Here is a 13,166-nt window from a genome sequence, read left to right as displayed (position 1 = left end):
ACCTAGAGCATAGCAAACACTTTGACCCAAAACCCCCAAAACCGCTGCTGTCAGCATCGGACTGCTGCAACCGCTCTGCAGTCAACAAGCCAGTCAAACTTATGATTTAGATTTACTTCGATTTACCCCAAAGCCAGCAGACCATTATTATTTGCAACAATAAAACCATTGTAACGTATAAAAGCGATTACTGTTTTATTTTAAAGTAGCTTCGTAGAAAATAAAGATTGAGCTGTGAAAGAGAACGACGAAGGGACCTGGAATTGGAAAGGCGAGGATGCAGATAACATTAACTAGGTAATATCCGGGGGAAACCTCCCCCCTCTGGCCATGTCCGGCCATAACTTATATATACATATGATACATACCTTGAAATAGTTTTAATGAATATATAATGTCCCTTTTCGCCGTCTTCCAAAAACAATATGTTAACGTGACATGGTTTCTCAATCTCCGTTTAAAACAGCGGCCCAATTAATTGTTTGGTATCTTCATAATACCCAAAGATGTTTATACTCATGTAGAGATCATTCTTCAAAAAATGTTTCACACATTTTATTTCAATAGGGAAATTTAGATTGGTGAAATCCAATATTAATCCATTGTTCAAGTATATTTTTTCATTGGATATATCAACATTATAGGAACTACATCTTTGGGAGTTTTTAACATTTATTAAAGCCGATTGTAATAGTTCTGAAATAAATTGGTACACACTGTGGTTAGTTTAGGTTATTTTTATATATTTATTAAACTTGATAATGTCGCTCTCAGCTTAAGAAATATTGGCCTTGGCTTACAATTCATATAGCTGCGAGAGCAGCGCCGCGGCCAAACGTTTATGTATATAAACATATATATTAATGTACGTGTGCCGCTGCAGAGCAGCGGTCAATGCTTATGCATAAGTGTATATGGGCTCGCAAGCAGCGGGCGCGCATGAGAGGGAGAGTGTTATGCTCACATGATAAACGAATGATCGGCCGCGCATGCAGACATGCCGGCTCATCATTTAGGATGTTCATAACATTGTTGTGTGGATCGAATTATTCCGCACTTGAAGTGCTGGGAATACTTGGCCGTAACCAAACGCCACAATGTTGCAGTGATATAAGTGGTACAGTGTGTACCCGATATGTGAGCATACTACATCTCCCCCCTTTTTGAAAAATAACGTAATTTATGGAGTTATTTTGATAATTGTTATGTTATGTTTTTAATATATGTAAGTATGTATATAGTAAATATTGGAAAGTTAATGAAATCGAAATTTATGCGATTATTCATTATCTTCTATATTTTTTATATTTTGAATTATTTTGAAAATTCACTCGAGAATGAAATTGTTATCTGTTTATATGTAAGAAAAATGTATAGTATCTTAAAGGAAAAAAAAATTTTTTTTGTTTTTGTGGATCCCGTTTTTTTTTATTAACATACTACAGAAATTCTATATTAGAAACTTTATTCTACAAAAAGTTTTAATCTATCCTTATGAACTGTTTGTTTTTTGTTTTTATTATTATACCCGTTACTCGTAGAGTAAAAGGGTATACTAGATTCGTTGAAAAGTATGTAACAGATAGAAGGAAGCGTTTCCGACCATATAAAGTATATATATTCTTTATCAAGATCAATAGCGAAGTCGATTAAACCATGTCCGTCTGTCCGTCCTTCCGTCCGTCCGTCCGTCCGTCCATCCGTCCGTCCGTATGAACGCTGAGTTCTCAGGAACTATAGCAGATACAAAGTTGAGATTAAGCATGAAGATTCTTGAGTTCCCGGGACAGCACAAGTTTATTTCAGCATCCTGCCACTCCCACTCTAACGCCCACAAATGCGAAAAACTAAAATCGCTAAAATCTCGGGAACTATTAGAGCTAGAAAGTTGAAATTCAGTATGTATAAACTTTGGATGCAAGCGCTTCTTTTAGTGGTACTATTATCTGGCCCTGACAATTAAAATACGGTTTTCGCATTTTCAAGAAAACCTGATACCTCGGTAATTATAAATGGTAGAACGTTTGGATTAAGCATGTAGATTTTTATGATGCCCCTAACGACCACAAAACCCGAAAACCCCAAAATGCAAAAATCGAAACTAAAAAAGCTAGAAAGTTAGGCTTAAAAATACGTATTTTAGGGATGCCACTACAACTTCCCACGAGTTTTCATCCGGCCACGCCCCCACGGAACACTGTGGCGTCTATAATAATATTATGAATGCCTTCGTTGGACCTTGTATAACTTATTTCTGTTAATATCTATCGATGTACCAAAGATTTTTGAAATAGGAACATTATTTCGCTATTTATGAAGAAATTTAGGTTATAAGGCCTCACATGGGCAGTGACGTCACTATCAGTTAGTCGACATACTTTCTCCGACAATAGGTGGCGCTTGGGGAATTTCCACTAGCGAAATGAATATTTTAAAATTGTGTAAAACAGTAACGGGTATCCTATAGTCGCGGCACTCGACTATAGCGTTTCCTCTTGTTCGAGACTAAAACGTTTTCGTTTTCTCCTAATTCCGTTACTGTGTAAGGACCTGTATATTTATATTCTAGCTTATGTCCTACTTCATTTTTTAATAGTACTTTATCTCCTACCGAAATTTCTATATTTCTAACATTTTTATCATAAAGCTCCTTATTCTTTTTCTTATGCTCTTCCATCATTATCCTAGCTCTTTTATATGCTACTTCTAACCTGTACTTACTTTCTTTAGCGTAATCTTCTATATTGTAGATTACTTCTATATTATTAATGCTATTGAAGTGCTTTGGTAAATTGTTAGTTTTTCATATGGATAGTTATGTATATAGTTATGTGCCATAGAGGGTCGTGTTGAAACAATATACAAAATATTGAAGCCATATGTCCCAATCAGTTTTGTCCACCGATATATATGAACGTATGTATTCATTAAAGGTTCTATGACTTCTTTCTATTGTTCCAACTGTCTGGTGGTGGTGTGCAGTTGAAGTTATATTTTTTATTTTCAGATTTTTGCATAAGTCTTGTATAATTGAATTTTTGTATTCTGTTCCCATGTCCGAAATGAACGTCTTCATTGGACCGTACTTTAGAATAAAATTTTCAAATATTGCTTTTGCAACAGTATTTGCACTTTTATTAGCAATTGGAATGGCAATTAGATATTTTGTTAAATCGCAGATTAAAGTAACTGCGTATTCATTCCCTTGTTCAGACTTAGGCAGTGGACCGATCGTATCCACGATTACCCTGTCGAAAGCTGTTAGTGGGGTTTCAGTCATTGTTAATGGGGTCTTTGTATGCGTGGTTATTTTCGCTCTTTGACATTTTAGACATTTCCGTATGTACTCTTTAATTGACTTTTGACTTTAGCCAAAGTTTTGGTAATGCCAGTGTGACCTCCTTGAATGGGTTCATTATGGTACGTAGACAGTATAGCTTCTTTTTCTTTTTCAGAATTTATTTGGGTCACCGGGTTGAGTAGAGCTACTCTTAATGATTTTAATGTTTTATTGCCCATTTTCTTAAAATTATCTAATGAAACGTGTTCAAAGATATTTTCCCACGGTGCCACTTTGAGGTGGCTAATTTTATGTATACCGGCTTGCGTTTCAAGCCTTTGGAAAAACTGACCTAAGTCAAGGACTCCATTGGTATATAAACCGCTAACATCATATCTTGCAGTAATTTTTTTTCCATGTTTAAAAAGACATATCGTATTTTTTACGTGCAAGGTCACTACTTTTCGTACCTCGTCATTATGAATGACTTCGAATACGTTGGGCTTTGAAGCTTTTTCTATAGGTTGCCTAGGCAACTATATTTCTTTATCTCCTGCGCAGGATTTCTGTCTACTTTGTAATCTTGTAGTGACTTTTTTTACATTCTTGGTGATATTTTGCAGTTCCTCGATGGTTGTTCTTGATAACGCATCGGCTACATGATTGTCTTTACCCTTTAGATACTCTACTGTGAAATTATATTCTTCTAATTCAAGTCTTATTCGAGTTAATTTTGAACTGGGATTTACCATGGAAAATAAGTATGTAAGTGGTCTGTGATCTGTCTTGACAGTGAAGTGTCTACCATAAACATATGGTCTGAAGTGTGTTATTGCCCAATGAATTGCTGCAAGCTCTTGTTCTGTTGTACTTTTGTTACTTTCACCTTTGGTTAATGATCTTGATGCATATGCAACTGGAAGCTGGAGTTCATTTTTGTTTTGAGTTAAAACTGCTCCACACGCTTGCTTACTAGCATCTGTTATTATGCAAAATTCTTTGCTGAAATCTGGGTATTGTAACAAAGTTGGTTCTATTAAAGCCGATTTAAGGTGTTCGAATGCATACTGGCAATCAGCTGTCTATTCAAATTTTACATCCTTTTTGCATAACTTAGTTAATAAAACGTCTGTAATAATTGCAAAATATAATGAATCTTCTAGCGCTGTCCGCATCATGTGGGACTGGATAATTTTTTATGACGTCGTATTTTTTGTCGTCAGGCAAGATTCCTTTATCAGTGCATTTATGTCCCAGAATGCATGAAAAATGAGCATTTTTCAGGATGTAATTTCAGGTTGTACTTTCTGCAATTCTCGAAAACATCTGTTAAATTTTTAAGCATATGTTTTTCAGAACAACCAATGACTATAAGATCATCCATATAAAGGAATGCTTGGTAAGTATCTAGTCCAGAGAATGCTATAGTCATCATTCTCTGAAAAGAATTTGGCGCTATCTTTAAACCGAATTGTAATCGCGTGAAGCGAAACGAACCATTGCTTGTTGAAAAAGAAGTTATATCTCTTGAACTTTTTTCAAGTCCAATTTGATGAAAACCTGACATTAAGTCGAGACATAAAAAATATTTTGCTCTACCTAGTTGATCTAGAATGTCATCAATTCTAGGGAGCGGAAATTTATCGGACAACAGTTTTTTATTAATTTGACGATAGTCTATAACTAATCGCCATTTCTTCTTGTCTGAGCCTGGAAGAGACTTTTTCGGAACTAACAAGAGTGGGCTGTTATACGCAGATACCACAATTTTATTTTGAATTAATTTTTGTACTTGTGCTTGAATTTCGTCTTTTTGGCTATGGGGGTTTCTGTAATTTTTAATGTATACCGGTTCATCATCCTTCAATTTCAGTTTTTCTTTATAAAAATTATTTGTGCTTATCGATTCGGTTTCTAGTCCGAATACATCGCCGTAATGCGTGCATAGGCTTAAAAGTTGAGTTTTAAATTGTGGCGGGAAGTTTTTTGAAAGTATTGATAGTACAGACTTTTCTCTATTTATTTCATTGGAATCTACTACATCGTAGTTTGACATGTTTTAATTTATTTACGCTGACTACTTGAGCATCGTTAGTTGTATTAAGTAGGCTTATGAATGCACTTTGAGGTGTTGCTATGGTATTTGCTATGTATATACCATGCTGAATTTCTTGGTTTGGAATCAATATACTGTCTTCTGTGGAGTCTATTTTAATTTTTCGGACAACTTCGGATCTTGCTGGCAGAATCATGGAGTTATTGCCAGAACTGTATGTTATTGGAACATAAATCGGGAATCTAAGGTTATTAGGTCTAATTATAAGCCAATCTTCTGATAGCTTGAAGTCTAATTGACAGTTATATTTTTTGATAAAATCGATTCCTAGTATTCCATCACAGGGAATAGCGAATTGTAAACTTACAACATGAAAATTGTGTGGAATTATATATTTATCAGTTTGGATCTCAATGGAAATTTGACCTAATGATTTAGTAACTTCCTGGTTAATGCCTTGATTGTTTATAATATTATCTGATTTTATGTCGTGAAAGACGTCAGAATTTTTTTTAATAAGTGATATGTCTGAACCTGTGTCTACCAGAAATACAAGTTCCTTGCCTGTTGCAACATTATTAAAACATACGAATATGTTTTGACTGAGATTGATGGTGTGAATCTTATGGCTTATTGTTGTTGAGTATCTAAGGGTTGCTGGGAGTTTCCCGAAGTATTCTGGGCTACCCTCACGTTATTGTTATTAGAATTGTTTGTGTTGTTTCCTCCATTTGAGCGACTGTTACCTGTGTAACTGTTGTTTCCTCTGGAGTTCGAATTATTGTAGTAGTTCGGCTGGCCATTATTGCGGTTATAGTTGTTACCATATCCACGGCCATAGCCTCTGCCGTGATAATTACCTCTGTAATTACCACGATATGCGTGTCCTCTCTGAGTGTAAAATTCTGTGCTGGCATTGCCAGTGCTGCAATTATATATTTGCTTACGGCATCATTCATTGTTGTGAATGTGCCAGCTTCCAGGATGGTCTTCAGTTTCCCGTTTTCGCACTTTCTAGTCATTGCGTTGATAGCATAATTTTTCAGCAAGTTCGGTTTGTAATCCTTCGTCAATATACGAGGATTCCAGAAGCTCGATTTCGGTTGTGAATTGCGTGGCCGTTTTTCCCTTTTGATATACGTTTGACATTTTTACCTTTACAACGTCAGAAGTTTCGCCTACAATTGTGTCTTGCAATTTTTTGATTTTTCCTTTTATTGTAGTTTCATTTTGTACCCTATAGAGGGTTGAGCCAATTATTTTTGACTTTATGACCTCTATTGCAATCGATTCATAATTGCCTTTTGTTAGATCAACTAACTTAATTGCCGTAATGAATCTTTGCAGATGGATTTTCTTTCCATCAAATTCCGGCACAGCGTGCGAAATGTCTTTGATATATGCCCGTTGAGCTGCCGATTCATCCACCAAGATGTAAGGCTTTTGCTCAATAACACTAGCACTGGTGTCAGAACCGGTTTGTTCCTGATCTGATGGCAGTAACTCTAATGCCTCCCCCTCTTTTGGGAATTTGGTCCTTAGGGATCTCTGTCAATTTTTCTTCCCTTTGTCTAATTTTTCTTAATTCTCCTGTTCTTTCTTTTAATTCTTTTATTGTGAGCGGAAGGGACTGACTCATTATATTTATTTGTATATAATATATGTATATATATATATTTTTATGTCATTAATGACATTGCCTGTATTATCTTTTGCCTGGCTCTCTTCGGAGCTAAACCAGCTACCCATTTTAACAGGGTTCTATAAAAAAAAAAAAAATCTCACAAAAAAATAAGAGAAAAAGGAAGAGAGAAGGAAAAAAAATGTATTTTGATTCCTAGCTGGTGGTATGAGTTGTTAGTGTATATAAGATGGCTTACATAAACAAATTTTTCAAACTGGCTTACATTTTAAACTACGTTAATTTCTAATTTTAAGTTTATACCATCTCATATTGTTAGTGATGAGTTTATGGTGGGGATGGGGGTATTTTGTTAGTTCTTAATTTTACCAATAAGACTTGCGTAAACGCCTTGTGCCAAATTTTGATTTACTTATAAAATATGTACATCATATGTATATCATTTCCATTTTTTATTTATTTATTTATTTAGAAAAAAAATTTTATTTTTTTGTTTTTATTTCGCCTGTTCTTCTCAGCGGTGGCACTGGTGGCGGTCCAATGCCTCCCGCGCTTTCGATATAACTTCCAACGGCGGCACAGGGGGCGGTCCTATGCCTCCCGCGCTTTTGATATAACTTCCAACGGCGGCACAGGGGGCGGTCCTATGCCTCCCGCGGTTTTGATATAACTTCCAACGGCGGCACAGGGGGCGGTCCTATGCCTCCCGCGCTCTTCTTTTTTTTATATATATATATATATATATATATATATATATAGCTGCCTAGAAACGGTCAGCGGTACCGGTGCCGGTCATCACACAGGTTTATGGCTGATGATTGTACATATTTTTTTTTTTTTTTGGCCTTTTTGACTCAGGCGGCGCCGGTGCTGGTCATAATCTTGATATTTTTAGGTTGTATATCTGCTTTTGTGATTAACACCTTTAAGGTGTTTCGTCGGTTACTGTTAAGAAATTGTTATTTTTATTTATATTTCACTTTTAGTTAACACAAAAACACATAAAAACTCGCGCCTTCTTGGTATATATTTCGGCTTGTTTGTAAAAAATTCGTACATTCGGTTGCGGTGAAGCATATTACATATTTTGAAGTAAAATATTTATATTTCTACCGGCGTTGTTTCTATTCGCATTTGTTGTATATGAATATTTGAAATACACAAGGAACTCGGTTTCAGATACCGCGCGCTTGGCGCTTTTTTTTTTTTACACATCCGAAGATTGTGACTATGTCACGGTCGCCATGTAATAGTTTTGAAATAAATTGTACACACTGTGGTTAGTTTAGGTTATTTTTATATATTTATTAAACTTTTGCATGAACCATATTGTTCGGAGCTTCACTTGATAATGTCGCTCTCAGCTTAAGAAATATTGGCCTTGGCTTACAATTCATATAGCTGCGCGAGCAGCGCCGCGGCCAAACGTTTATGTATATAAACATATATATTAATGTAATGTGTCAATGCTTATGCATAAGTGTATATGGGCTCGCAAGCAGCGGGCGCGCATGAGAGGGAGAGTGTTATGCTCACATGATAAACGAATGATCGGCCGCGCATGCAGACATGCCGGCTCAGCATTTAGGATGTTCATAACATTGTTGTGTTGATCGAATTATTCCGCACTTGAAGTGCTGGGAATATTTGGACATAACCAAACGCAACAATGTTGCAGTGATATAAGTGGTACAGTGTGTACCCGATATGTGAGCATACTACACGATATCAAGGCCCATTTGAAACAGTATGCATCATTTTCATTACATACATTAATAATAGCTTTCTTCGAAGCTAAGTATTTTGGTAGCGGTATTGGTTCACATTCATTTCTAGGCGCATTATTTTGATTAATGCCCACCCTCTATCTTTCTCTTTGAATTCTTATGTTTTTTCTACTATTTCTATAGTATGCTCAAGAAAAATAGAATCCAAATACCGAGAACAGATTCATAATGGTCATTTTACTCTGAAAATTCATTATTAAAGAGTATAGATTCGGCAAATAACTCGAAATTTACTTTTACCGATATATAATTCTCTAATAATGTTCTGAGATGTGTGAGCAAAAACGATCCTGCTTCACTCATAAAGTTTTCAGGTAATTGGATGTCCGATCCATCGTTAACATACATGTAATGGAGAATCCTTCCTTTAAATCCTTCCGAAATTTTCTTGATGCGCCCATCGACGGGTTGAATTGCATTCTTCTTATGCATTTCCGTGCGGACATGGTTTGTCCACTTGTTCTTAATAACAAACAATTGGCAAGAATAACAAAACTCGAAATGATTATTCATTTTGTCTTGTTTTTTGTTTTTGGTTTTATTTTTTTTTTGTTTTTTGTTTTTGTTTTTTTTTGTTTAAGCTTTGGTTTTGCTTTTTGTATTTTACTTCACTTCACTACACTTTTAGTTGTTTGCTTCTTTTTAGAGTTTTCAAACTAACAATGTTGCCCAGAGAATGTCTTGGAATTTCTCCAATTTTGTACACAGTTTTAAAGTGGGCGTTAACAAATCTTAGAAGTCTGGGAGTTACAATTCTAGGTTTCAAAAGATAGCAGCTCCGATAGATTCCTAGATAGTTTGAGATGGTTCGAAACCAAATGGAATCTCAGTTTTAAAAATAAAGTATTTTGGTTAGAATATATCAGAAATAGTTTCTTCAAGATGCAAGAAAAGGAAAAACCAATAGAGTCTGACTTTAAAAATAGATGACCTGTAGTTAGAAGAGAGAAGAAATAGTTTTTTTTCAAGATAAAGATTGTTTGAGAAAAAGTAACCAATAGAAACCGAGTTTAAAAATGGACTTGGAATAAATTGAAATTAATGACTTTTCATTTGCAGGATTTAAGATATCTACAAGTCAGGGTAGAAAAGATGAAGAAAACTATAAATTTTTTAGAATAAATTCGGTAAGCAGGTTGTAAAGAGCATCAATTATTTTTTCAAACTTAAAGTCTTGGATGTACATTATGTATTCGGATCAAATTAAATTGTTTCTCAATCAGTTTAATGGAGTTCTACTAAAATCTCACTATCTGCGACTGCTCTTTATAAATACAAAACTACTTGAGTATGAAGAAGTTGAAATGATAACTTCTATCCATGGTGTACACCGAAAAACATGTATCTGGAGTAAGGATTCAGCTACGGAAGGAATCAACACTTGTGGATGTCATAAAAATTTTGAGTACGAAAGGGAGGAAGCAAACATTATGAATATATATTATAATCTAGAAAATAGAATGAGAAGAAAATAAATAATACAGAAAAAAGTATTTCAGACTATATAATTTTATTTCAGATAATTAAATATTGATTTCATTATATAATGAAAACAAAATCACTGAAATAAAGAAAATAATTAAATAAACACATTTGTTGATAAAGTAAATATTTGTTTTGTTTATTTCAGTTAATATGGGGGCGTGAAAAAATAAAAGATTTTTTAACATTTGAATTTTAAATATTTTTATTTTATTTCATTTTTGTATACAATTTTTTATTTAAATATCTAAGCTATTGGCAACATTTATTAAAAACTCATCGTCTTCATCTTTCATTAATTCTAAATATTTATTTTTTAAATCATCCACTTTTATGTCGTCAAAGAACTAGTAATCTTCAGGAAAAACAATTTCTTCCGGGTCGTCTATATCAATCCTTTGAGCACATTGAAAGTGCTCATACAAAAACTCATTTCCAAGTACATCCATCGTTTCTTCTCCAAATGGGAAATCTTCCCGTTTGAGTGATTCCTACTCTTGTGGAATCGTTTGAGTAGATGACGAGGTATGGTATCTTCCCCGTCTAGAGGCATTACATAATTTGGCTTCGAGTCTTCGATGACCACCACATCGGAGTCTTGGTCACCGATTTCAATATCCGTCAACAATTCCAAAGCCTGAATTGAATCGAAGAATTCCACAGATACAACGCTCATGGTGATTTTGGTGCTCCTGACGAACTGATGCTGAACAATTTGACTGCTCTCCTTTTTATACTTAAAGGGCATACAGATATGTTATACTCCTAGACCTCCCAACAATCTAATTCAGTTTTTCAACTATATTGAAAGTCAGATTTACCAATCACTTTGAAATATGAATAGAAATGTCTTAAAAACTTGTTCTTAGAAAACAATTACTGCAACGTTACACTCCTTGTATCCCTTACCTCCTTCAGTTAGTTGAGTTGGTCCATGTTTACCCAATAACTGTATGCATATGTATTGTATTTTTATGTATTATATTTTTATTACGGTGAAATATGCGAGCGTTAAGAAACGACGACTGCAATGCAAACTATTAGACTTACATACGAGGTGTGTTCAAAAAGTAAGGTGACTTTTCAAATTTCGCGGGCAACATATTTTCGATTATCGTTTTTTTTGTTTTGTTATATTGGTACACTCTTCCCTAACATCTGTACCAAGTTTCAATGGAACATCCTCTTTTGTTTGGTTGTGAGAGGCGTAAAGGTACAAGTTGTTTTGCGAGCTCGGCGATTTTTTGCTTTTTTTCGGTCTTGGCTCGTCTGGGCTCTTCCATTGGGACGATTGGGCTTTGGTTTCGATATCATAACCATATACCCATGATTCGTCACCAGTTATGACCCTTTTGAGTAAATCTGGGTCGTCGTTGACGTCATTCAACAGCTCTTGAGCGATGCTCATGCGACGGTTCTTTTGCTCAAAATTCAGCAATTTCGGAACAAACTTCGCTGACACACGACTCATACCCAAAACGTTTGAAAAAATTTCATGGCACGAGCCAAGCGATATACCGACATCTTCAGCAACTTCTCTGATAGTGATTCGACGATTTTCCAAAACAATTTTCGTCACTGCTTGAACGTTTTCATCAGTTGTTGACGTGCTTGGGCGTCCAGAGCGAGGCTGGTCATTGGCATCTTCCCGGCCATCTTGGAAGAGTTTGTACCACTTGTACACATTTTTTTTACTCAGAACAGTTTCACCGTATGCCACTGTCAACATTTCAAGTGTTTCAGAGCACTTAATTTTATTTTTTACACAAAATTTGATGCAAATCCTTTGATCCATATTTTTCGATAGCAAAAAATCGCCGAGCTCGCAAAACAACTTGTACCTTTACGCCTCTCACAACCAAACAAAAGAGGATGTTCCATTGAAACTTGGTACAGATGTTAGGGAAGAGTGTACCAATATAACAAAACAAAAAAAACGATAATCGAAAATATGTTGCCCGCGAAATTTGAAAAGTCACCTTACTTTTTGAACACACCTCGTATATAGAAATTGACAGTGTGTTTTGACAAAATTCAACCCCTTAAGACGCTCCCAATCCTTTTTATTAGGGTCAGGGATAGGTGGGTCGGAAAACTAATCATGACACAATCGTCACATATTTTTCGAATTGGTGTATAGGCTACACCTTCTATTTCAATTGTTGTCTTTTCTGGTATCGCTGTCGGTTTTGTTACAAACTTTAAATTATAGTCCTTAATAAATTTTATCTTTTCAAGAACTCTCTCAAATATTTGATCAGAACTACCTGCTCTCTTGTTATAGACCTCTATTTTATTTTCAAGATTTGAAATTTTTTTCGACGATTAATACTTTGACTTACAAGTTTTCTTCCCCCAACTTTCTGACACACTCATCTGTATATTGTTTTGTGGTCAAGTCATTTTCATCTAAGGGCTTAATAGCGTTTTTAACTCTTTTATTTTGAGCGTTTAGATTACCATCACTATCAATAAAAAAAATTTAATTTAATTTAACACCTCTTTTTAAATGATCTGATCGCTCCCTTTCATTAGAAAAATGTCCAAACTTGTCAACAGACATGATGATTATAAATAAAAATCTTTTTGTGTTTCATATATATACTCGAACTAAACAATAATTCCCTCCTCTCGTAGTTCCTCTACTATTGAGGAAATCCCATTATTGTGATTGTTGTTACCCGCTGTTTTTGACGCCACCAAAATTTGTAACCGTTCGACTAGTTCATTCACATCATTCCAATATATATAATTTGGTTTTGATTCCTCCAGAGTCATATAACCGAAACCAGTTTTCGTACAAAGTGGAGTGGATGTTGTAGGATTTTCATTATCGTTTATTATTTCTTTTATAATTTTAGTACTTTTAAATGCGCGGGAACCTTTAATTCGATTATTCACGTTATAACCTAATCTGTG

This window comes from Drosophila eugracilis, unplaced genomic scaffold, assembly GCF_018153835.1.
Source record: "Drosophila eugracilis isolate 14026-0451.02 unplaced genomic scaffold, ASM1815383v1 contig_2136, whole genome shotgun sequence".
Classification (NCBI taxonomy): Eukaryota; Metazoa; Arthropoda; class Insecta; order Diptera; family Drosophilidae; genus Drosophila; species Drosophila eugracilis.
This window is presented reverse-complemented; position numbering follows the sequence as displayed.